Genomic DNA, 26,570 nt, shown 5'->3' on the forward strand with positions numbered 1-26,570 from the left:
TTCTCTTGCTCCCACTATGGCTTCTTCTACTAAAGCAACATTCTGCTCGTGTCTTCTATTATTCCTTCAGAATTATTTATGACATCCCAAATATGAACAAAGTAAAATCTGATCTCACTTAGCATCATTCAAGGCTCTGCACAGTAACCCTTCAATGCTTCCCTGCTGCTTGCTCTGTAAGGTACAAATTCCCTAATGAGGCATTCAATAACCTATTAGTATGGTTAACTGACCTGTTTTTCAGTACAGTCTGGTCTCCTTTGGGCAGAGTTTCTGATGGAACAAGGACATAAGCCTCAACCATTTTAGGTTCTTGTTACCCCTGCCTTCTTTCAAGAGACCAGTTCAGTCTCACAGCCTAATCTCCACCCCACCCCCTGCATTCTTTACCAGGTTTGGAAGCCAGTGGGCCAAACTTGAAGCAGTTGTATGGGGAAGCTCACCTCCACCTACTGCCCCCTACCCCCACCCCTAGCCCACCTAAGATATAAAAAAGCCCAGTCCCTGGGGTCTGGCCCTTTGCCACGTGTTTGATCTGTGTGTACACTGGTAGTTTGTTGACCTCTGCAAGGTTATTTTCTTTGAATAAATTTGGTCTGGCTGTGAGTTTGTATTCTGTCTCCTCTCTGTTCTGCATCCTTCTTACATTTAGTGCCCTGTGTGAGGAGCCACTAATCTGTACTCTTTTTTCTTACAATTTGTGTTATCACATTTATTATATACTTATACTTTATCGTGCATGCTATTTTCTTAAATTAGCTCTTCATGTGTTTGTCTTCCTGCCAGAAAAGGAACCCAAATAGGTTTGAACTGAAGTAAATGTAGACATTTGCTTCTCACCGACTGTCTCAGTCAGGCTGAACTATATGCTTTTGTTTGTGTTCCAGCTGCTCATGCTATTGATCTTTCCTAGAACATTTTAAGTGTGTATCCAAAGTAAAGCGAAGTATCGGCTCAAAGGCCACTTTTTGAAATCTGTGATCCCTCAAGCTAAGAGAATGCACAATCATCTCTGAAGTTTCTCACCATTTTATATACAATGAATTAATTTCAATTCAATATAATATAAACCAATGCAGAAAATACTTACAACATACTCATTAAACATGAATACTTATTCTGGATCTCTGTCTTATACAGGTTCATAGCTTAATGAGGCAGACAAGGATGTCTTTTATATATTTGAAGATAATTTTATAAAATATATAAATTAAAATAATGCTAGTGCTGATTATTCTACTTACTTATTATAATGAGAAAACTCTAAAATCTCAATGCCTTAATACAAGTTTTATTTTCTTGCTCACACATGTACAATCCCTAACCAGTCTTCCTGATTGGCATGCACCTCTCCAATTTAGGGCCCGGGTTCCTTCCATATTACGGTTCTATTACCTGCAAGGTATGGGTTCCAAAGCCAACATGTAGTATACCTTGAAGCAGATTTAGGATGAGGATAGAGGACTTCTCATAAGTTATTTTCATAGAATACATGAATAGTATTTTTTTTTGACAGGCAGAGTGGACAGTGAGAGAGAGAGACAGAGAGAAAGGTCTTCCTTCTGTTGGCTCACCCTCAAAATGGTTGCTATGGCTGGCGCGCTGTGCCGATCCGAAGCCAGGAGCCAGGTGCTTCCTCCTGGTCTCCCATGCAGGTGCAGGGCCCAAGCACTTAGGCCATCCTCCACTGCACTCCCGGGCCACAGCAGAGAGCTGGACTGGAAGAGGAGCAACCGGGTCAGAATCCAGCGCCCCAACCGGGACTAGAACCTGGGGTCCTGGTGCCACAGGCGGAGGATTAGCCAAGTGAGCTGCGGTGCAGACCATGAATAGTATTATTAGAAGGTTAGAAATAACACCTATTATTATTGTTCACATTTAACCAAATCAAACTTAGGTTCATGAATTTGCCTTAATGTAAAGAAAGCCAGGGAAATGTCCAGCTATGGACTACATAATGGTGTCTGACTGGAGAGAAATCATGTAAGTCTTAAAGAATACCTCATCTTCCACAATGATACAGAAAAGAACTTTAAGGCTTTCCATTCCCTTAAGATAGATGAAGAGGAATAAATATCTTTTGGATAAAGAGTGACTAAACTTGTAATTTGCCTAACAGTCTCAATTTATACTTGTCCCAATATAATTATAAATAGGGTCCTTTTTACTCTCAAAAGGTGCCCCAATTTAGATGATAAATTACATATTTTCTGCAAGTAGGCGGTCTTTGTCATGCATGGCTGTAGCCATTTTGAAGATTCAGCAGGAGTAACTAGATTCATTTCAAGTCATTCACACATGGAGCCTTATTTTGTCTTGTATGCTTGCTGCTGAAATGACCAAGAGCACGCACTGTGTTTCTCTCCTTCTGCATCCTTTCTCCTGTATTCCTTATCACTATTCGCCAACTCATAAATCAATCAATAAAACCAATTCAACTAGAAACAGAAAGGACACAGTTGCTAGATATCTGATGACCTAGATCCTTTCCTTTGTATTTAAATGTTGGAGGAAAAGAGGCACATAACAAGGGAATCATCTTTATAAAGGTAGTAATGGCGCTGCATTGGGAAGTGGGGTGGGGAGGGCCCCTTCTCTAATTTTTCTCCATCAGTAAATATTCAACACAACCCCTATGCTTTCATAAACTCCTTCAAAAGTGAGGGCTGTGGGATTGAGAGAATGAGTTGCATTACAAGATACTGATGATATTGAATTAGCAATTCAATATAGAAATCATTCAATTATATTTCATTATCTTCTAAATATGGGCCAGCATGCTCAGGAAGACAATATGGCCTAGTGTTACAGATGTGGAAGGGAGTTTGGAAATCCTGTTTTATGTCACCTGGGGAAACAGAAGGATGAAAGATTTCAGAAGAGTTAAGTGCAGAAGTCAACAGTGTGTGACTCTTCTTGTGACCAAACTGCTGCTCTAACAGCTACTTAAAAAGGGTTCTAAATAAGTGCTGTTAAAGTAAGATCAATTGTCAGAACATTTGGCTACAGTTATTCTAGGTAGTTCAGTTGTCAGCAAAGTCCAAAGTTTGCTAATAGCATGGGCACTAATTCCATCAAAGAGATCTGTAAAAACTAGATTTTGTCTTGAAGGCATACTGAAAAGAGATAAAACAGGATGTACGCTGTCGAGGAAAATGGAGAGATGAACAGGGTTTGGCCAATCCCAGAGTTCTAAGTTAGAGAAAGCCCCTTTTGTTTTTCCAAAACCTGTCTCCAAATTTTTTTCATGCACTCTCAGAGTTCATTCCCTGGCAAATTATGGATAGAATATTACCGTGAATAGAAGGAACCAAGAACTAATGGAGTCTGTTTTCTCTGAGTCTCCATCCAATAGTTAACCTCTAATGGAACAAAGACAAATGTACTTTAACCATTTTTTTCCTCAAACAATAACTCTCCTCAAATTTATGGGAATGCCATTATAACATTATTTCTGTTATAAATGTCGTATGTAGGAATATGGATTACAAAACCAAGACATGCAAAGACAGGAAAATTCTTACACACAAATACTATTTTAGCACAGAAGTGAAGCATACACTATTCCCGAGAGCCACTGTCTCTTCAACTTAGAAAAAAAAAAAGAAAAAAGGCACAAAAGTGGAAAAATACACTAAGTATTCTACAGAGTTCAGTCAATAAAGTGCTTTCATCATCCTGGCCATATTTCCCTCAATCATATTGTGTTTGGACAGCAAGCAAATGCTCTTTCATCATTAGGTTAACACTCTGCAGTTCTACAAATCTGCTTCCTGTGGAACATCCAAGGCCATGCAATTGTGATTTTCAAAAGGTAGGCAAGAGTGGGCACGGAAAACATTCTGTGCACTGCTGATGCCAAATGTTGTGCTCCGATTTTCAAGGTCAAGAGATATGATTGGAAGATTGAAGAAGTTCGTTTGAAATATATCAATTTGACCTAACTGAATTTTTGTGTCGCAATTGTACTATGGTGTTAAATGGAATGGACTTGGCAAGTGTATGATATGTGTGGGGCGATCACAGGGACAGGGTGGCTGTGAGTTGTATTCAAAGATGGCTCTCTTTTAAAAGATTTTATTTACTTAAGAGACAGGGTTATAGAGAGAAAGGTCTTCCATCTGCTGGCTCATTCCACAGATGGCCACAATAGCCAGAGCTGAGCCAATCCAAAGTCATGAACCAGGAGCTTCTTCAGGGTCTCCCACATGGGTGCAGGGGCCCAAACACCTGGGCCATCTTCTACTGCTCTCCCAGGCCACAGCAGAGAGCTGTATCAGAACAGGAGCAGCAGAGACATGAACCAGCACCCATATGGGATGCTGACACCTCAGGTAGAGGCTTAGCTGACTATGCCACAGAGCTGGACCCTTTAAAGAAGCTCTTAGCATTCAAGAGTCACACAAGAGAACAAACACTGATAGCATAAATTTAAACAGTTTTATGGGGATGCTATTGTATCATAGCAGATAAAGCCACCACCTGTGACACCAGCATGTCTTTTGGGTGCAGGTTTATGAATTGGCTGTTACATTTCTGATACAGCTCTCTGCTACTGGCCTGGAAAAACAGTGGAAGATGGTTCAAGTACTTGAGCCTCTACTACCCATGTAGGAGACTTGATGAAGCTCCTGGTTTTTGCCTGGTCCCACCCCTGCTGTTGAGGCCATTTGGGGAGTAACCTGCCAATGAGATCTCTCTCCCTCTGAAACTATGGCTTTCAAATGAACAAATAAATCTTCAAAAATAAAGTTTTTACAAGGTGGCACTTTCCTAAACTCCTTACATAAACTGACTCATTAAACTCATGTCAGCCCTCTTCATGTCATTCTAATCACCTTCATGTTATAGGTGAGGAAACCAAGCATGTTAAGAGAAGGTAGCTAATTGTGTCACAATCTTGCACACAGTAAGTAGTGGAGCTGACACTGCACTTAAGTATACTGACATTCTCAAATTTGTGCCTTTGAGGCCACTGTGCCTATTTCCTCCCAAGACTCAGAGAACAAATCCAAGGATCTTCTTTAATAGCTATAGTTTTAAAAAATTAAATCTAAGGCCGGTGCTGTGGCGTGGGGAAAACCTCCATATGTGGTGCTGGTATCCCATATGAGCACCAGTTCATGTCCCAGCTGCTCCTCTTCTGATCCAGATCCAGCTCTCTACTGTGGCCTGGGAAAGCAGTAGAAGATGGCCCAAGTGCTTGGGCCCCTGCACTCTCGTGGAAGACCCAGAAGCAGCTCCTGGCTTCAGATAGGTGCATGTGGTGGAATGAAAAGGCCGTGCCAAGATGGCGCTGGCAAGCGAGTCTCAGTTACTCAGGAAATGGCTTCAGAACCCACCTGGCAAAGAAGCCTGCCTGGCAACAGGCAGTGATTGGTTATGGCATAAACTGCCCCTTGACCAGATTGGCTGCCTCAGCTATATAAGCTGTTATACCAACTGAAATAAATTTGTTTGCAAGGTGCTCGTCTCTAGCCCACTTTCACCTGACTCCCGGTGTCTGTTTCCTAACTCCACGCCTCTTGGCCTCACTGTGCCTCTCCTCTCAGAACTAATCAACCTCAATAGGTGCAGCTCAGGCTGTTGTGGTCCTCTGGGGAGTGAACCAGAGGATGGAGGACCTCTTTTTGTCTCTGCCTCTGCCTCTCTGTAACTCTGCCTTTCAAATAAATAAGTACTTTTTTTAAAAAAAGTGAGAATGAATAGTTCCGAAATGCACAGTGATGGGTAACATAAAATAAAAATTTAATAGTGGGTTTGGAATTGATACATAGTGGGTTAAGCCACCACCTGTGATGCAAGCATCCCATGTGGTCCCAGGTTCCAGTCTGAACCAGCTCCCTGCTAATGCACCTGGGAAAGAAGTCATAAGTGCTTGGGCCCTGCACCCATGTCATGAACCCAGAAGAAGCTCCTGGCTTCAGATCTGCCCAGCTCCTGCCACTGTGGCTATTTGGAGAGTGAATCAGCAGATGGAAGACCTTTCTTACTCTATTTCCCTCTCTCTGTAACTCTACCTCTCAAAGAAAGGAATAAAATCTTAAAAATTCATCAAATCCTGGAGGATAAGACAGAACTCAAAATAGCAATAGAGATAAGATGTCACCAAGACCAGAGAAATAGAATTAAGACAAAAATGGGCAGGGACAGGTGGGAAGCAAGAAGATTCTAGAAAATGACTGGGTTTGTGATTGAACATTCTTAGTAGAAAGGCATCAGTTCAGACATTCACAGGAAACACTAAATCATTCCACCACGCGCACACATAGTACCCACCCTCCGCCAGATTATTTGCCATAACTATGTAGACTACTAGACATTCTTGTGAATCAAGCTTTACTGCAATGTGGCTAGTTCCCTGGGATGTACTTTAGAAATCGAATTACTTGGGCCAAAGCTGGGATATAGTTTATATCAATGGGAAGTCCCATTCTCATCAGAAATACAAGAATGATTCAAACAAATAAAAGCCACCAATTATCAGTTCACTTTTAAAGGCCAGACACCCATCTAGGCTTTTCAAATTGACCACTGCATTCAATCAAAACTAATCTATGAAAACAGGAAATGTGGAGATGAACATTAAAAATCTATGTAACTTTTCTAAGGTCACTAGGCAGCAGATGTGGGACATATTAGGGTTTGTTCAATGCTAAAACTCATGGGCTTTCCTATCTCTATTGTCTGCAAACTCTAAACAAGGTAATGGGGGAGATGGGAATAATAGACAAAAATATTTTAAAAAGTAAAGAGTACAAACATCAGTATTTGTAGATTAACTTTTCAAACAAGCACATGACTTCCAAATAAGCTAATAAAAAACAAAACACAAAAAATTAAGAACTTTACCCAGGAAATTCAGGAATGGAGAAACACGGAGAGTAAGAAAGAAAATGATGGGGGAGGGTAAAAGAACAAGAAAGTCATAGATAGAAATCAAGATAATCAATATGGAAACAGCTCAATTGTCCACACAAATGCTCCATAGTAGTTAAAATAAGTGAATTAAGCCTGTAAGTATCAAGATAGACTAAAATTATATTAAGTGAAAAAGCAATTTGTAAAGTACTACAATATGCAATATGAAATTCAACTACAGTATATAATCACTCATATTTGATATTGTATACTCATTTTAAAATTACAAAACTCTATTTTATGCATCTATGCACATGTAGTAGAGTTACAAGACTTAAAACGCTTCCAATGTTTATATGGGACAGTAAACAAGTAAAACTTTTAGAAAAAAATTCTAGGAGGTTCCAAGATGGCCAAATAGCAACAGGATGGTAGGAATCAATTGGCAAAATTAATATTTAAAAAGGGGAGAAAACACACTCCTGATATAAAGCCATGGGAAATCCACAGCAGGAAATCCAGCAAGAACAACAGAGATGGTCCATGTCCATTCCAAAAGAGCAAGTAAAACGAACAAAAACAGCAGAGGCTTGCTCCCAAGGAGAAGAGCACCAGGCCGGCAAACCAGGTGAGAGGGGAATCCGTGGGTCCATGGAGCTGCAGATAGCAGGAGGGAGAGCTTGGCAAACTGATTTTGAAGTTCCATGCTGGGGGGTGGGGGTGGGGGGATAAATGAACAAATAGGGAGGTAGAATACCTCCATTCCCCTCTCCTCACCCTGCAGGGACTTGCAGCCAGCTGGGAGAAGCCATTTTGTTCCTTTATTTTTGAATGCAGGCAGGCTGCCTCCCATGGACACATCCACCAATAGCAGGGGTTGTCTCACACTCCCACCCAAAAACAAGGGCCACAACAGTTAAGAATTCCTTCCCCTACTACAGAAGCTGTACAGCTAGGGGAAGCTCTGGCTCTCAGAACCTCGTACCCACCCACCACCATTGAGAAGTGAGGCAGGCTCCAGTAGGCGGGGGCTCCACACACCCGCACAGGACCCAGGGACCTATAGTAGCTCATAAAAGAGGGAATTGTGATCACAGGAAAGAATCCAAAGATCACAGGTACATTTCATTAAAGCAGTGTGAACTAGTGCCGAACACACCAGGGACTAACACCGGGCATCCTGCAGCTGTGAGAAGGGCAGGTCACACCAATAGAGGTAAACACCTTCCTCCATCCATATAACCAGAGAACAACAAAGCCCCACGGGGGCCTGACCTCAGACACTTGCTCCATCCTGTAATACTGAACAGAGCTCCCAGGCCACGTCCAGCACACACCTATTGGCACTCAAAGTATAGGCATCCCACTAATCCAAAAAGACACAAACCAAAGCTAAAAGCAACCAGCCAAAATAAATAAAAAACAACTACACAAATGCCATAAAACAAAGGAAGAAACTTAAGAATGAGGAAGACACTAGGAACCCAAAGGAACACTGCTACAAACACTTCAATAGTAGAAGGTAAAGATGAAGAGATTGAACATATGCCAGAAACAGAATTCAGAAAATTAATTATCAGATTACTTAGAAGCAATCAGAAGCAAATTCATGAACTAAATGAAAATTTTTCACATGGAATTGAGATATTAAGGAAAAATCAGAATGAAATAGGTCCTAGGAGTTCCTGAAGGTGTGGAAAGAGAAAGGATTAGAAGGCCTTTAATAAAAAAAGAAAAAATTCCCCAATTTGGAGAAAGGCCATCCAAGTACAGGAAGTACACAGAACTCCCAAGAGACACAACCAGAAAAGATCTTCACAACACAATGTAGCAAACTCTCCACAGTAAAACAGAGAAAAGATTCTAAAATGTACATGAGAGGAACACCAGATCACAATCAGAGGAACTCCAATTAGACTCAGCATACTTCTCATCAGAAACTCAACTGGCAAAGAGAATGGTGAGATATATTTCAAGTCTTGAGAAAAAAACTGTCACCCCAGAATACTGTACCCTGCAAATCTCTCATTTATGAATGAAGGTGAAATAGCAATCTTCCATAACAAACAGAAATTGAAGAATGTGTAACTACCTGTCCAGTCCTATAAAAGATGCTCAAGGATATGCAACACACAGAAACACAGAAAAAGGGCTGGTGCTGTGGTATAGCAAGTAAGTCACTGCCTGCAGTGCCAGCATCCCATATGGGTGCTGGTTTGTATCCTGGCTACTCCACTTCCAATCTATCTCTTGGATATGGCCTGGGAAAGCAGAAGATGGCCTGAGTCCTTGGGTTCCAGTACCCACATGGGAGACCCAGAAGAAGCGCCTGGCTCCTGTCTTCAGATTGGTGTAGCTCCAGCCATTGTGGCCAATTTGCGAGTGAACCAGCAGATGAAGGCGCTCTCGCTCGCTTGCTCACTCTCTCTCTCCCTGCCTCTCTCTGTGTAACTCTGACTTTCAAATAAATAAATAAATTTTTTAAAAAAAGAGATTTTCTTTAGAGTAGGAATTATCATTAAAAGAAAGAAAAAGAAAAAGAGCCAATGAGTGGAATAATAAGGATTAAAAAAAATAAAAGGAAACACAAAAACAAGAACATCACTATGAAAAAAGGTGAAGACAGAAAATTGCCCAGGAAAAATACAAAGAGAACCCAAAGTAAAAAATTAGGACTATTAATGGAAATATGCAAGGGCATATTTACTTAACAATAGTCACCCTGAATGTGAATGGCCTCAACTCTCCTGTTAAAAAGACACAGATTGGTTGAATGGATTAAAAAACAAAACATCTATCTGCTGCCTACAAGAAACACATATCACCAACAAAGATTCATGCAGACTGAAAGGATGGAAAATGATACTCTATGCCAATAGAAACCAAAAAAGAGCAGGTGTAGCCATCATAATCAGACAAAATAGACCTTAACACAAAAATCATTAAAAGAGACAAAGAAGAGCACTATGTAAGATATAAGTTCAACAGGAAGATGTGACTATTATAAAATTTTTTAAGATTTATTTATTTGAAAGGCAGAGCTACAGTGAGGCAGAAGCAGAGAGAGAGGGAGGGAGGGAGGGAGGGAGGGAGGGAGGGAGGGAGAGAAGAACCATCCACTGGTTCACTGACAAGATGGCCACAATGGCCAGAGCTAGGCAATCCAAAGCCAGGTGCCGGGACCTTCTTCTGTGTCTCCCACGTGAATGCAGGCACCCAAGGACTCAAGCCACTTTCTACTGCTTTCCCAGGCCATAGCAGAGAGCTGGATAGGAAGTGAAGCAGCTGGGACTTGAACCAACACCCATATGGGATGCTGATACTGCAGGCATCAGCTTTACCCACTAGGTCACAGCACTGGCCCCAACTATTATAAATTTATATGCACCTAATTATAGGGCACCTGGCTATTTAAAAAATGTCAATGGATTTAAAGGAAGACATAGGTTCCAATACAATATAAAGTGGGACTTCAAATACTCCACATTCAGCAAGGGACAGATCAACCAGACAGAAAATCAGCAAGAAACAGAGTTAATCAATACCATAGATCAAATGGATGTAGCAGATAACCATGGAGCCTTCCACATTACAACCACAAACGACACATTTTTTTTTTCTCCAATGCATAGAACTTTCTCTAGGATTGACGATATGCTCGGACATAAAGTCTCAACAAATTTAAAAGAATCAAAATCATACCACGTATCTTCTCAGATCATAATGCAATGAAGCTGGAAATCAACAACTCAAGAATCTTTACATCATATGCAAACACATGTAGAATGAACACCATGTTTCTTAATTAACAGTGGGTCACAGAAGAAATCAAAATAGAAATTAAAAAATTCTCAAAACAAATGAAGATGACAATACAACATACCAAAATTTGTGGCATACAGCAAAAACAGTATTAAGAGGGAAGTTTACAGCAATTGGTGCCAACATCAGAAAACCATATGATTATCTCAATAGATGCACAGAAAGCATTGGACAAAATACAACACCCTTTCATGATGAAAACTCTAAGCAAATGGAGTGTAGAAGGAACATTCCTCAATACAATCAAGGAAATTTATGACAAACCCATGGCCAGCATCCTATTGAATGGGGAAAAGTTGGAAGCATTTACACTGAGATCTGGTACCAGACAGGGATGCCCACTCTCAAAACTGCTATTCAGTATAGTCCTGGAAGTTTTAGCCAGAGCCATTAGGCAAGAAAAAGAAATTAAAGGGATACAAATTGGGAAGGAAGAACTCAAACTATCCCTCTTTGCAGACAATATGATTCTTTACTTAGGGGACCCAAAGAACTCTACTAAGAGACTATTGGAACTCATAGAAGATTTTGGCAAAGTAGCAGGATATAAAATCAATGCACAAAATTCAACAGCCTTTGTATACACAGGCAATACCACGGCTGAGAAAGAACTGCGAAGATCAATCCCATTCACAATAGCTACAAAAACAATCAAATACCTTGGAATAAACTTAACCAAAGACGTTAAAAATCTCTACGATGAAAATTACAAAACCTTAAAGAAAGAAATAGAAGAGGATACCAAAAAATGGAAAAATCTACCATGCTCATGGATTGGAAGAATCAACATCATCAAAATGTCCATTCTCCCAAAAGCAATTTATAGACTCAATGCAATACCAATCAAAATGCCAAAGACATTCTTCTCAGATCTGGAAAAAAAAATGGTGCTGAAATTCATATGGAGACACAGGAGACCTCGAATAGCTAAAGCAATATTGTACAAAAAAAAAAAAAAAAAAAAAAAAAAACCTGGAGGCATCACAATACCAGATTTCAAGACATATTACAGGGCAATTGTAATCAAAACAGCATGGTACTGGTACAGAAACAGACGGATAGACCAATGGAACAGAATAGAAACACCAGAAATCAATACAAACATCTATAGCCAACTTATATTTGATCAAGGATACAAAACCAATCCCTGGAGTAAGGACAGTCTATTCAATAAATGGTGCTGGGAAAACTGGATTTCCACATGCAGAAGCATGAAGCAAGACCCCTACTGTCGCTCCCCGTCTTTGTGGAGGAACGACACAGGACCCTGCGTTGTTCTTTCGTCTGCTCGGCCCTCCCCGGGTTTGGTGCTGGTTCTTCCCGGGTTGGCTACCGACCCTTCCACCTCCGTGGAAGGGCGGTTCCCCCTAGCCACTTTCCCCACTTCCGCGGGGGAGCGGCACACCGCCGGCCGGCTCTCTCGGGGGCTGCACAGGTGTTCCTCTTAGATGTTCCTCTTATATGTTCCTGGTGCATGTTGTCTCTCTCCTCCTTTATAGTCCTCTTCCGCCAATCCCAACTCTGCTACCCACACGCCGAGTACGCTGCTCTCCTCCAATCAGGAGCAGGTCCTACAGTTTATTGGTTGAACTGGAGGCAGCTGTGTAGAAGCTGTTTCTCCCTTCTCAGCGCCATATTGTGGGAGAGCAGATGCATAGAATAAGTCTTAATTCCAGTAACTTAGTCTAGTCCGAGTTGCTCCCAGTTGCTCCCCACAGATCCCCCTTTCTTTTTATTTTTGGCGATGATACGCGCCTGTCTTCGGTGCCCCGCGGGACACACTCTGCTCTGCTTGCTAGAGTTGCCCACAGGTGCTTACAAGTCCTATCAATGAGGCAAACCGAATCCAAGCCTTCTCATTGCCATATTGTGGGGAGACTTATTGGTGTTGATTCGTGCCTATCTTCGGTGACCTGCAGCTCATACTCTGGTCGAGCTGCCTGCTGGTGCTTACCGCCTTACTAATCAGGCAGACCGAATCCAAGCCTTCTCATTGCGGTATTGTGGGGAGACTTATTGATGTTAATTCGTGCCTATCTTCAGTGACCTGCGGCGCATAAGCTGCTAGCCGCCCGCAGGTGCTCACCACCTCCCTAATCAGGCAGACCGAATCCAAGCTCTCTCATTGCCATGTTGAGGGGAGGCCTTAGTTTTCTCTATTTCTCTATCTCCGGGCATTCCTATCTCTCCCATTTTACTTCTATCTGCCAGCATTCCTATTTCTCTCATTTTACTTCTAAATTTCTGTTTCTCTTATCCCTGCGGCTTCCCGGCGCCCGCCCCGAGGCTGCTTCTCGGCGGCTTCCCGGCTCTGAGCCACTTCAGCCCGCGATTCTCTCATCTGCGCGGCTTCCCGGCGCCCGCCCTGCGGTGGGCTCCCGGCTCTGCGCGGCTCGTCTTCGCGCGCACACTCCGCGGTCTCCGCGCCCCTTAGCACCCACACCATGGCCTCGCACTAGCCCCACGTTCCCTATCTATTCACGCCCCGTGCTCTCTCTGCACGCGGCAGCTTCCGCGAGTCACACAGTGTAGCTTACGTTTCCGCCACCACCGGCATTCAGTCCAAGTTCCCCGGACTAACCTGGCGAATTCCAACCTGGCGGCCCACGTCTCTGCCTCTGTTTCCAGATTTTCGCCTTTTGCTCCCCAGGCTGACTTGAAGAATTCCAAGCTGGCTTACATCTCCGCCTCGGCCTGCACTCGTGGCTTCATCCTCCCTAACATTTTTCTCTACCCGGTATGTTTCCCTAAGTTTTCTTCCAACAATATTCCTCCCTCATTTCTCCTGGCCTCTCCCCACAGTCCGTATCCAAGTCTAAGTTTCTTATAGGTTTCACTTTCACTTTCAACCTGCAGTCCGTATCTGAGTCTAAGTTTCTTCTTGCTTTCACTTTAATTCCTAACTTCTTTCCCACAGTCCATATCCGAGTCTATGCCTAGGCTTTCGATAGCTTCTTCCGGCACCTTTTCTGTCCAGCTTTTCCCTAGGCTCTTTGCTAGTCTCTCTCTCCGGTATTTTCCACTTCTTCCCGTTTCTTCCCTCCTAAGTTTCCTATCCGAGTCACGGCACCATTATGTCGCTCCCCCTCTTCATGGAGGAATGACACTAAACCCTGCCTAGGCTTCATATACGAGTCATGGCACCATTATGTCGCTCCCCGTCTTCGTGGAGGAACGACACAGGACCCTGCGTTGTTCTTTCGTCTGCTCGGCCCTCCCCGGGTTTGCTGCTGGTTCTTCCCGGGTTGGCTACCGACCCTTCCACCTCCGTGGAAGGGTGGTTCCCCCTAGCCACTTTCCCCACTTCCGCGGGGGAGCGGCACACCGCCGGCCGGCTCTCTCGGGGGCTGCACAGGTGTTCCTCTTAGATGTTCCTGGTGCATGTTGTCTCTCTCCTCCTTTATAGTCCTCTTCCGCCAATCCCAACTCTGCTACCCACACGCCGAGTACGCTGCTCTCCTCCAATCAGGAGCAGGTCCTACAGTTTATTGGTTGAACTGGAGGCAGCTGTGTAGAAGCTGTTTCTCCCTTCTCAGTGCCATATTGTGGGAGAGCAGATGCATAGAATAAGTCTTAATTCCAGTAACTTAGTCTAGTCCGAGTTGCTCCCAGTTGCTCCCCACACCCTACCTTACACCTTACACAAAAATCCACTCAACATGGATTAAAGACCTAAATCTACAACCCGACACCATCAAATTATTACAGAACATCGGAGAAACCCTGCAAGATATAGGCACAGTCAAAGACTTCTTGGAAAAGACCCCAGAGGCACAGGCAGTCAAAGCCAAAGTTAACATTTGGGATTGCATCAAATTGAAAAGTTTCTGTATTGCAAAAGAAACAGTCAGGAAAGTGAAGAGGCAACCGACAGAATGGGAAAAAATATTTGCAAACTTTGCAGCAGATAAAGGGTTAATAACCAGACTCTACAAAGAGATCAAGGAACTCCACAACATCAAAACAAACAACCCACTTAAGAGATGGGCCAAGGACCTCAATAGATATTTTTCAAAAGAGGAAATCCAAATGGCCAACAGGCACATGAAAAAATTTTCAGGATCACTAGCAATCAGGGAAATGCAAATCAAAACCACAATGAGGTTTCACCTCACCCAGTTAGAATGGCTCACATTCAGAAATCTACCAACAATAGATGCTGGCGAGGATGTGGGGAAAAAGGGACACTAACCCACTGTTGGTGGGAATGCAAACTGGTAAAGTCAGTCTGGAGATTCCTCAGAAACCTGAATATAACCCTACCATACAACCCAGCCATGCCACTCCTTGGAATCTACCCAAAGGAAATGAAATTGACAAACAAAAAAGCTGTCTGCACCTTAATGTTCATTGCAGCTCAATTCACAATAGGTAAGACCTGGAATCCATCTAAATGACCATCAACAATAGACTGGATAAAGAAATCATGGGACATGTACTCTACAGAATACTATACAGCAGTAAGAAACAATGAAACCCAGTCATTTGCAACAAAATGGAGCAATCTGGAAAACATATTACTGAGTGAAATAATCCAGTCCCAAAGGAACAAATATCATATGTTCTCCCTGATCTGTGACAACTAACTGAGCACCTAAAAGGAAACCTGTTGAAGTGGAATGAACACTATGAGAACCAGTGACTTGAGCAGCCCTTGCCCTGAATGTTGATGAACAACTTAATACTTTATCCCTTTTAGTATCTTTTTGTTATACTTAAAACTATTGGTTGAACTCTTTAACACACAATTATTCTTAGGTGTTTAAATTTAACTGAAAAGTGATCTCTGTTAAATATAAGAGGGGAATAAGAGAGGGAGGAGATGTATAATTTGGGACATGCTCAATCTAACTTGCCCCAAACGGTAGAATTAGAAACGTGCCAGGGGATTCCAATACAATCCCATCAAGGTGGCATGTATCAATGCCATCTCACTAGTCAAAGTGATCAGTTTCAGTTCAAAATTGATCATAGTAATAGGTCTAAGAGTCAAAGGGATCACATAAACAAGACTAGTGTCTGCTAATACTAACTGATATAATTAAAAAGGAGAGAACAATCCAACATGGGAAGCAGGATACACAGCAGACTCACAGAATGGCAGATGTCCTAAACAGCACTCTGGCTTCAGAATCAGCCCTTAAGGCATGCAGATCCAGCTGAAAAGCCCATGAGAGTATTACAGGCATGGAAAGCCAAGACACTCTTGGGGGGGGGGAACCTAAATGAAAGATCTCCATGAGTGAGATCCCAGTGGAAAGAACAGGTCATCAAAGAAGGAGGTACCTTTCTCTGAAGGGAGGAGAGAACTTCCACTTTGACTTTGACCTTGTCTGAATAAGATTGGAGTCAGCAAACTCAAGAGGCTTCCATAGCCTTGGCAACTCATGACTAGAGCCTAGGGAGATTACTGACGCCATAAACAAGAGTGTCAAATTGTTAAGTCAACAACAGGAGTCACTGTGTACTTACTCCTCATGTAGGATCTCTGTCCTTAGTGTTGTTCAATGTGAATTAATGCTATACCTTGTACTCAAACAGTACTTTACACTTTGTATTTCTGTGTGGGTGCAAACTGTTGAAATCTTTACTTAGTATATACTAAATTGATCTTCTGTATATAAAGATAATTGAGAATGAATCTTGATGTGAATGGAATGGGAGAGAGAGTGGGAGTTGGGAGAGTTGCGGGTGGGAGGGAAGTTATTGGGGGGGAGTGGGGAGCAACTGGGAGCAACTCGGACTAGACTAAGTTACTGGAATTAAGACTTATTCTATGCATCTGCTCTCCCACAATATGGCGCTGAGAAGGGAGAAACAGCTTCTACACAGCTGCCTCCAGTTCAACCAATAAACTGTAGGACCTGCTCCTGATTGGAGGAGAGCAGCGTACTCAGCGTGTGGGTAGCAGAGTTGGGATTGGTGGAAGAGGACTATAAAGGAGGAGAGAGACAACATGCACCAGGAACATCTAAGAGGAACACCTGTGCAGCCCCCGAGAGAGCCGGCCGGCGGTGTGCCGCTCCCCCGCGGAAGTGGGGAAAGTGGCTAGGGGGAACCGCCCTTCCACGGAGGTGGAAGGGTCGGTAGCCAACCCGGGAAGAACCAGCAGCAAACCCGGGGAGGGCCGAGCAGACAAAAGAACAACGCAGGGTCCTGTGTCGTTCCTCCACGAAGACGGGGAGCGACATAATGGTGCCGTGACTCGGATATGAAGCCTAGGCAGGGTTTAGTGTCGTTCCTCCACAAAGAGGGGGAGCGACAGGGGGAAAAAGCCATTGTAATCCATAAGCTGTACTTTGGAAATTTATATTTATTAAATAAAAGTTAAAAAAAAAGAAAACAAAACTGGAAAGGTACCAAAAAAATCAACTATCTATATACTTCAAGGATCTAGGAAAACAACAACATACCAAACATAAAACTAGTAGAAGAAATAACTTAAAATTAGAGAATAAATCAATAAAATTGAAACAAAAAAATATGAACAAAACAGCTCGTTTTTTAAAGAAACAAAATTGACACACCATTTGCCCAACTAACCAAAAAGGAGATTGAAGGCCCAAATCAATAAAATTAGAGATGATGAAAAAGGAAATGTAACAACAGACAACACAGAAATAAAAGAATCATCAGAAACCACTACCAAGAGCTGTATATCAATAAACTAGGAAATCTAGAAGAAATGGATAGATACCTGGATACATACAACCTACCTAAATTGAGCCATGAAGACAGAGAAAACCTAAACAGACCCATAACCAAGACAGAAATTGAGTCAGAAATAAAGAACATCCCAACAAAGAATAGCCTAGGATTGGATGGATTCACTGCTGCACTGTACCAGATATTTAAAGAACTACCTCCAATTCTTCTCAAGTTATTCAAAACAATTAAAGGGAGGGAATCCTTCCAAATTGATTCTATAAAGCCAGTATCACCTTAATTTCTCAACCTGAAAAAGATGCAATAGAGAAAAGAACTACAGACCAATTTCTCTGATGGACATAGATGCAAAAATCCTCAACAAAATTCTGGCCATTTGAAACCAACAGCACATCAGAAAGATCATTCACACAGACCAATTGGGATTTATCCCTGGTATGCACAGATGATTCAACATTCTTAAATCAATGTGACATATCACAGTAACAAACTGAAGAACAAACTCTCCATGATTATCTCAATAGATGCAGAGAAAGCATTGGACAAAATACAACATCCTTTCATGATGAAAACTAAGCAAATTGGGTATAGAAGGAATATTCCTCAACACAATCAAGGAAATTTATGACAAACCCATGGCCAGCATCATATTAAATGAGGAAATGTGGAAGCATTCTCACTGAGATCTGGTACCAGACAGGGATGCCCATTCTCATCACTGCTCTTCAATATAGTCCTGGAAGTTTTAGACAGAGCCATTAGGCAAGAAAAAGAAATCAATAAGATACAAATTGGGAAAGAGGAAATCAAACTACCCCCATTTGTAGATGACATGATTCTATATATAGGGGATCCAAGAAACTCCACTAAGACTATTGGAACTCATAGAAGAGTTTGGTAAAGTAGCAGGATATAAAATCAATACACAAAAATAAACACCTTTGTATATACAGACAATGGCATGGCTGAGAAAGAACACCTAAGATCAATCCCATTCAAAATAGCTACCAAAAAATCAAATATAAAACATTAAAGAAAGAAACAAAAAATAAAATCTTTCATGTTCATGAATTGGAAGAATCAATATCATCAAAATATCCATTCTCCCAAAAGCAATTTACAGATTCAATGTGATACCAACCAAAATACCAAAGACATTTTTCTCAGATCTAGAAAAAAATGTTGAAATTCATATGGAGCCACAGGAGACCTCGAATAGCTAAAGCAATCTTTATACAACAAAAACAAAGCTGAAGGCATCACAATAACAGATTTCAAGACATACTACAAGGCAGTTAAAATCAAAACAGCTTGATACTGGTACAAAATCAGATGGATAGACCAATGGAACAGAATAGAAATGTCCGAAATCAATCCAAACATCTATAACCAACTTATATTTCACCAAGGTGCTAAAACCAATCCCTGGAGCAAGGACAGTCTCTTCAACAACTGGTGCTGGGAAAACTGGGCGGTCACATGCAGAAGTATGAAGCAAGACCTTTACCTGACACCTTTCCCCAAAATCCACTCAAATGGACTAAAGACTTAGATCTACGACCTGACATCAAATTATTAGAGAACACTGGGGAAACCCTACAAGACATGAGCATGGAAAAAGAGTTCTTGGAAAAGAGCCCAGTGGCACAATCAAAGCCAAAATCAACAAATGAAATTACATCAAATTGAGAAGCTTCTGCACTGCAAAAGAAACATTTTTATTTATCTTGTATAATATTTTCCTTATCTTTTCTTTCATACGATTCATTGAACTCTACACTTAACAGAGTTAATTATATATGAATAAAGTTAATTGAAAATAGATTTTAGTAAACAGTAAGAGAACAAGAAAGGGAAGAGGAAGCGGGTGGGAGTGTAGGCACAGTTGAGAATTACCAAGATCCTAAAGTTGTAATTGTGAAATGTATGAAGTTTGTAACTTCAAGCAGTATAATCTTGCATACATTCCTACAGAATTACTTCTAAGGATATAGCTTGACAACTAGCCACAGAATCCCCAAATCCCTTAAACTGGCTAATAAAAATAGCAGCTTAAGGGTTATAAACATCAAATGGATAGGAATAAGTAGGAAAATGATCATATAGATAGGATCAAGTGTTAAAGTGATCCTACAAATAGGACTAAGTGTTTGGAAACAATAGAATTAAAATGGAGTGAAGGCTCCAATATGAGAAGCAGTCCATACAGCAGACTCATAGAAAAACAGTTGCTTTAAGTAGGACTCCGACCTCAGAATCAGCCCTGAAGACATTTGGTCTGTCTGGAAATTCCAGGGGGAGCATTACAGGCATGGAAAGCCAAGACACTCTGGCAAAACATGCCCTACATAAAGGAACTCTGTGGGTGAGATCCTATGGAAAGAAGAGGCCACCAAAGAAGGATGTACTTTTTTCTGAAGGGAGGAGAGAACTTTCAGTTTGATAATGGCCTTGTCGATCTAGTGGACATGTCAAGAGCCTTGGGTGAATACTGATGTCATACGTAATGATATTTGTTAAATAAACAAGTGTCACTGTACTCTAACTTCCCATGTAGGAACTCTGTCCCCAAAGAGTTGTATCATGAGACTTAATAGTAAAACTTGCTCTCAGGAAACACTTCTTTTTAGTGTATTACATGGAGGGTATTATTATGTCTCAGTTATGTCTAAGAGCTCACAAAAGATCTATCATTCTTGGGTTCTTCTTTAAAGACAATTAAGTTTCTAAAAGCAAAGAAGAGGGAGGAGGAAAGGGAAAAGAGGAATCACCTTTGAAAAGCAGTAACTATGAACAGCCCTTGTCTAGACGTTAGTTTTTTTATTGCATTTTCTTTTTCTTTTTCAGACTAAACAGGAGAGGGTGGAGGAAGGGGGCGTGGGTGGGAGGGCAGATACAGAGGGAAGAATTATTGTGTTCCTAATGTTGTATTTATGAGATACATACAAATAAAATAGTTCTGTTTTAATTGGCTTATAAATAAAAAGGCATTCATATATCTTTAAGATTTATTTCATTTATTTGAAAGACAAAGTTAGAGAGAGGTAGAGAGAGAGAGAGGTCTTCCATCCATTGGTTCACTCCCCAGACAGCTGCAATGGCTGCAGCTGCACCGATCCGAAGCCAGGTGCCAGGAACTTTCTCTGGGTCTCCCATGTGGGTGCAGGGACCCAAGACTTGGGCCATCTTCTACTGCTTTCCCAGGCCACAGCAGAGAGCTGGATTGGAAGTGAAGCAGCCGGATCTCAAACCAGTGCCCACAAGGGATGCCAGCACTGCGAGTCAGGGCGTCAACCCACTGTGCCACAGCACCGGCCTCAACATTCATGTATATTAAAACTCTTAAATTAGCCCACAATATCTCTATCTCTGGTTCATGTGGAAATAGGTTGTTTTAAGTTTGTTCTTTAAAAAAAAGGGGGGGGAGGGGACATGTTTACGCTTGGGTTTGCTGGTCAAACAATCAGCAATGTCCAACATTCTGCCAACCAGAACGTTGAAAAACCTCATTTTCTTTGCAGAGCCAGGGAAGGTTCCCGCCCTTACCACTGCCTCTTCCACTACCATTGACACTTCACATAGCCCAAGGCTTGAATATTCCAGGAAGTACAAAGTGTCCATCAAAGGTCACCAAGATGTTGGCAATTCCTTTGACCCACAGACCTTTATTTAAAGAACAACTCAGGGAGACACTTAAACAAAAACTGAGTCTTCAGAAAATTACCTCTAAAATTATCTCGAAATTGTTAATGTCTCAACTCTAAACTGAGTCTCTGACCCTGGGACTTCCAGCCGGATCCCTGGAGTTCTCAAACAATGAGACTGAAACATGGCATAAAATTTGCGTTGTCTTTTTTGTAACCTGAAATGCACTATTAGGTTAAGAAGCCAAACTTCTGTGTTGTTGGGACTAAAGTAGGGAAGGGGTCTAAAGGGTTAAACCCCTCTCCCTCCCCTCTTCTTCAGTTTGGGTTCTCTTTGGTTTGTGGTACACTAGCTCTACCCCTTTGTTGGGAGAAAAGAACAAGAAAGCAGTTGTCTCAGCCTGGGGTGGTGACACTCAGAAGTTTCTGGGATGTAAGATTAAGATAGGATATGTTCTTTTACTTAAAAAAAGTATCTTCACTTAGAAAATTTTAAAAAGATTATTTCAAAATGTAAAAAATACCTAAGGGTTTAAATAAGTTACAAAAAAGTGTGAACAAGTCACAAAAAGATTTGAAGGAAAAATATTTCTGTGTGTGATAAAATTAACTATAGTTCTTAAAATATTTACAGGGTTTTAAAAAATTAAACATTAAATCAAAATTAAAGTCTAATCTGTTAAAGCAATGAGGCTTTAAATATATGTATATCAGTATGTTAAACAAATACCTAAAAATAGACCCCATCTTAAATTTTAAAATCCGTTTTTGCAAACAACTGCTATATCTCTAATAATTTTTTTCTTAATTGGTTATTTTGTCAATTTTCTAATCAGGTCCTAGAAGCTCTTTTCTGGTTGTGACTATTTGAAAACAGCCAAATTTTGAAATAGTAAAGGTTGGAGCCGGCATCCTGGCATAGCAGGTAAAGTCACCACTTGTGATACCAGCTTCCCATATGGGGACCAGTTTAAATCCTGGCTGCTCCATTTCCAATCCAGCTCCCTGCTAATGTGCCTGGGAAAGCAGTAGAAGATGGCCCAAGTGCTTGGGCCCCTGAACCCACGTGGGAGACCCAAAAGAAGCTTCTGGCTCCTGGCTTCAGCCTGGTCCAGCCTTGGCTGTTATGGCCATTTGGGGAGTGAATCAGTGGATAGAAGATCTCCCCCCAACCCCCAGCATAACTCTGCCTTTCAAAATAAAAGCAAATCTTAAAAAAAATTAAGAGTTAAGGTTGCTATTGTATATTTACTATATACTATATATATATGTATATGTATATATAGTATGTATATACTATATACTATATATTTACTATATACTATATATATTATATTTATATTGTATATTGTATTTCAGTGATGACTTTGTAAATATGAATAAATCTGATGTATAACTAAATCACCCAGACTAAATAGATGGATAGTATTTCACAATGTTATTTCTTATTGACTAGATATTTTAAGCCCTCCTGGTATCTTTGACAGGCTTCTTATAAATCAAAGTTCTAAATTCTTTGGACCTTGATATTTTCAGTTGGGCCCTTGGAAATGTCAAAAGATGTGTCTTTCGTCTTGTAGAGAAACCAATTAATTAGGTTCTTTGGATTATAATAAAGATATTGTCAAGATGTAAAGTGGTGCTTAAGTTTAAGTTATGATAATATAAAATATTACCAATACAAATGTTCAAAAGTTATGAAAGTCTAAAGGTCTGATTGTGTTATCAGCCATGATGGTTATCTTAATAAAATGGCCAGAGGCCTAAAAGGGAAACACGCTTATAAAATTATACAGGTACTGTCTAAAAACTGTGTGGACAGTAAACAGGTGCTGCCTCTTGTCAATTAATGAGCTTTGTAATTTAACCATGGCTTCTTAAAGTCTAGACCTTTTTTTTTTGTAGGTCAGAGCACTTTTTAAAATAAAAGGTTATATTCTCCTATAAAATCATTTTCAATTAGATTTTTAGAAGAGACTGTAACAAATGTTCTTAAATACAGGTTGTCTGACAACTTTAAAAATCAATAGATTAAATCAGACATTCCAAAGTTCTGAAAAAGAATGATATAAAAATAAACTGATTGTGAAAATTAAAATATTGTTGGTTCTGTGTTTAAACATGTTTCTTCTTCTAGATTCCTAATGACTTTTTCCATGATTTCTATTATATTCAGTACCTTAAAACAATTCTGTAAACAAATAAAACCAAAGTCTAACACTGAACTACAGGTTCCAAATAAAAAAAAAAGTATGGTTAATTCAGGTTATTAAGAGACAAAAGTTTTACTAATAACTTGGACAGGTTGAGTAAGGTGATCATCATGTTTTGATTTTACCTAGAAGAAAGAAGCTCTCTTCATAAACAGTCTTATCTCACAGGAGAAACTGTTAAAAACACGCCTGTAACTACTCAAGTTCAGGCATGGGACTGAACACCCATGTGGCTGACATCCTAGAGGCTGCCTCTGATCTTCTCTAACCAAGAGCAAGAAGAGGAGAAAGCTAGGTGGCAAGAACAATATAAGGATGAGTGGCAGTTCAGTTAATAACAGCTTGTCACAGCGATCTGCCTTCAAGAAGCAAGCCCAATCCACCCCAAATGGCATTGGCTTTCCAATATGGAAAGCCGGGCTTTGGGCAAACAATAGTCATAACAGAAGCCAGCCTCTAAAGAGTTCGGTCAGCTCTGCCAAGGGCTGGGTCACTCAAAACAGAACTACTCCCGGGGTCAAAGGACTCCAGGTCAGGACTGCCGACCCTGTTGGCTCTCTACTCCTCCCAGGGGCTGAAAATGCCCTTCACTCTGGCCAGCTTCCAAAGTAAACACTGCGATTGATGGGACAACTTAGGGTCAGGAATGTTACAGGCAGGACTTTGAACTTCCTTTTACAGATGCTGCTTACTCTATACCAACCTTCTTTTCAGGCCATTCAGTCAATGGGGTGCTTTCCCTAAGGAGGTTCCCACTCTGTCCACATTTATACAGCGTTTCTACTATCTACTATTAGCTGTTGCCAATGGTCTCAACATAAGGTTGATTATTAAGTATTTTGTTTAGACAGAAAAAGAGTAATTTATTTTAAAAATGCTCTCACAAAAATAAAAGGGCTAGAATGTGAACTTTCACAGCAGTCTCATCTGTTCCTAGGCTTTGGTTGCTTTTATTTCTAGGTTATTTTGAGGTGCCTTGCCACCTGAATAGCCCCCTGCAACTTTGGGTCTGTACAATGCAAAAAAAGTCGAAGTTCCTTGGCTCTGGAGATGCAAAAGGAGCTGTTTTTCATTACCATTCTATACAGCAACTGCTGAAAAAGGACCAGACATGATCTCCTGGATCCACCACAGCAGGGTTAAGCTGGCAGCCCGTGACTGGGAGTGTATCTAGGATCCGACAACAGTGTGCAAGCCAGCCATCCAGAACAAACAAGCCATATCCCAAGGGAGAACACACCAGCTTGAGGAGAGTTCCCAAGGACGTCGGCTCTGCTTCAGTCACTCTGGAAGCCAATTTACTCACAGAAGTTTGAGGAGTTGACCATCAAAACTCTAGACTATTTATATTGCCTGTGTTAATCTCCTAAGTGGGATGCCCCGTAACCCCTGGTTCTAATCATGGTTGCAATTCTTGCCCTGCTGTCTGCATAGCTTTGGTCAAGCACCTCGGCTGACTGGACGTGGAGCCAAAAACTCCTACTGGAGTTTCTTTATCTCTTTGGGGCAGGATGCTTGGCTGGTGCTGTTGTTTCTCACTTGGTCCCTCTTCATGGCCCCACATTGCCTTACTGGGGTCATGTTCAATTGGGCCACCAGGTCCAAGAGGCCTGGATCTAAGAACATAGCGGGGCACCTACAAAAGGGAGTCACACTACCAAACTGTACCATAGGAACCTGCAAACCTGTTAGTTTCACTATCACTAACCTGTCTGATCCTAGCATGCCTTAGAATGAACTAAGTTTACCCATGCAGATACCATCCTGTGGATCTTAAAAACTCAATTATTAGACAATGCTGTCTGGCCCAGAGGAGAAGACAATTTAACACTCCTATACGACATGTATATGGCAAAGATTCTACAATACCACAGTCAGAGAAACTCAGTAGTGGGGACTAATCTTCTTCCCTTATCAAATCCCTCTATCCTTAAAAGGGTCTGTACCAATCTCTCCAAAAATATAGTGTGGCAAGCCCCAGAGAGCCTGTATTGGATATGTGAAAAAAATCACCTATGTTCAGCTGTACCAGCACTGGTCAGGATTACGTGTATCAATCACCCTTCTTTCTTTTTAAACCTGAGTAAAAGCTGCCCATGTTCCTGCCCAAACTGAAGAGGCTGGAACTCCAGCAATTAGTTTAGAGAATGGCTTATGTCTTGATGATGTGGGAATACAAGTCTGTAAGCCAAGATGATGATTTGAGTCACGATGGTGTGCTTTGACCCTAAGAGGGTCTGAGCATCAAAGAGGGGAATGAGGCAGGGACCCTTCCCCTTAGGTAGAAAAAGAACTGACTACACCAGCGCCGCGGCTCACTAGACTAATCCTCCGCCTGCAGCACCAGCACCCCAGGTTCTAGCCCTGGTTGGGGCGCCAGATTCTGTCCCGGTTGCTCCTCTTCCAGTCCAGCTCTCTGCTGTGGCCCAGAAGTGCAGTGAAGGATGGCCCAAGTCCTTGGGCCCTGCACCTGCATGGGAGACCAGGAAGAAGCACCTGGCTCCTGGCTTCAGATCGGCGCAGCACACTGGCCACAGCAGCCACTTGGTGGGTGTGTGTGTGGGGGGGGGGTGGTGGTGGTGGTGAACCAATGGAAAAAGGAAGACCTTTCTCTCTAACTCTGTAAAAAAAACAAACAAACAAACACAACAACTGGCCAAAGGCAAAAATGGTAGGGCAGCAGAGGCTGGAGGAGCTTTCAGAAAGACTTTGCAACTAAGTCGACTAAAGCCAGTCTAATGCTAATGCATACAGGTGTAACTTTGTGTAATGGTTGATTAAGCAGGGCTACAGCTTTACCTATCCAATCAAATAATATGTAATCAAATACATAAAATGAAACTTACAGTTGTTTGTGCCAGGGTATATAAGACAATGCCCAGTTCTGTTCATGGCCCACTCTGGATACAAATTCCTTGGGACTGTTAGCTTCCTGCTAAAAGCCTTGGTGTCCTGCCTCTGTCCAAGATCCTGCTACAACATTACTTCATCTTTGACCCAGAACACGTTATATTTACTTACTTTTAAGATTTTTGTAGCTCATTTAACTTTTTAAACCCATCTAAGATTTTTATTATGACAAAGGTACCCCAAATTTTTTTATTGCAGTTAGGCTGATAACGTATCTATATATAACCAGATGTATATAGACCCGTGTTGTGGTGCAGCAGGTTGGGCTACCACTTTGTGACACTGGCTTCTCATACTGGAGCACTGGTTGGAGTCCTGACTGCACTGCTTCTGATCCAGCTCCCTGCTGATGTGCCTGGGAAAGCAGAGAAGGATGGCCCAAGAACCTGGGTCCCCTCCACCCATGTGGGCAATCAGGATGGAACCCCAGGCTCCTGGCTTCGTCCTGGCCCAG

At 41.6% G+C, this 26,570-nt stretch overlaps 1 protein-coding gene across 1 annotated transcript in view; it reads right to left on the reverse strand.

The window, feature by feature from the left end:
* CA10 (carbonic anhydrase 10) overlaps window positions 1-26,570 on the reverse strand; it is a 584,651-nt gene that overhangs the window by 495,431 nt on the left and 62,650 nt on the right. The window lies entirely within an intron of this gene.

The sequence above is a fragment of the Oryctolagus cuniculus genome, chromosome 17 (genome assembly GCF_964237555.1).
Source record: "Oryctolagus cuniculus chromosome 17, mOryCun1.1, whole genome shotgun sequence".
Taxonomy (NCBI): Eukaryota; Metazoa; Chordata; class Mammalia; order Lagomorpha; family Leporidae; genus Oryctolagus; species Oryctolagus cuniculus.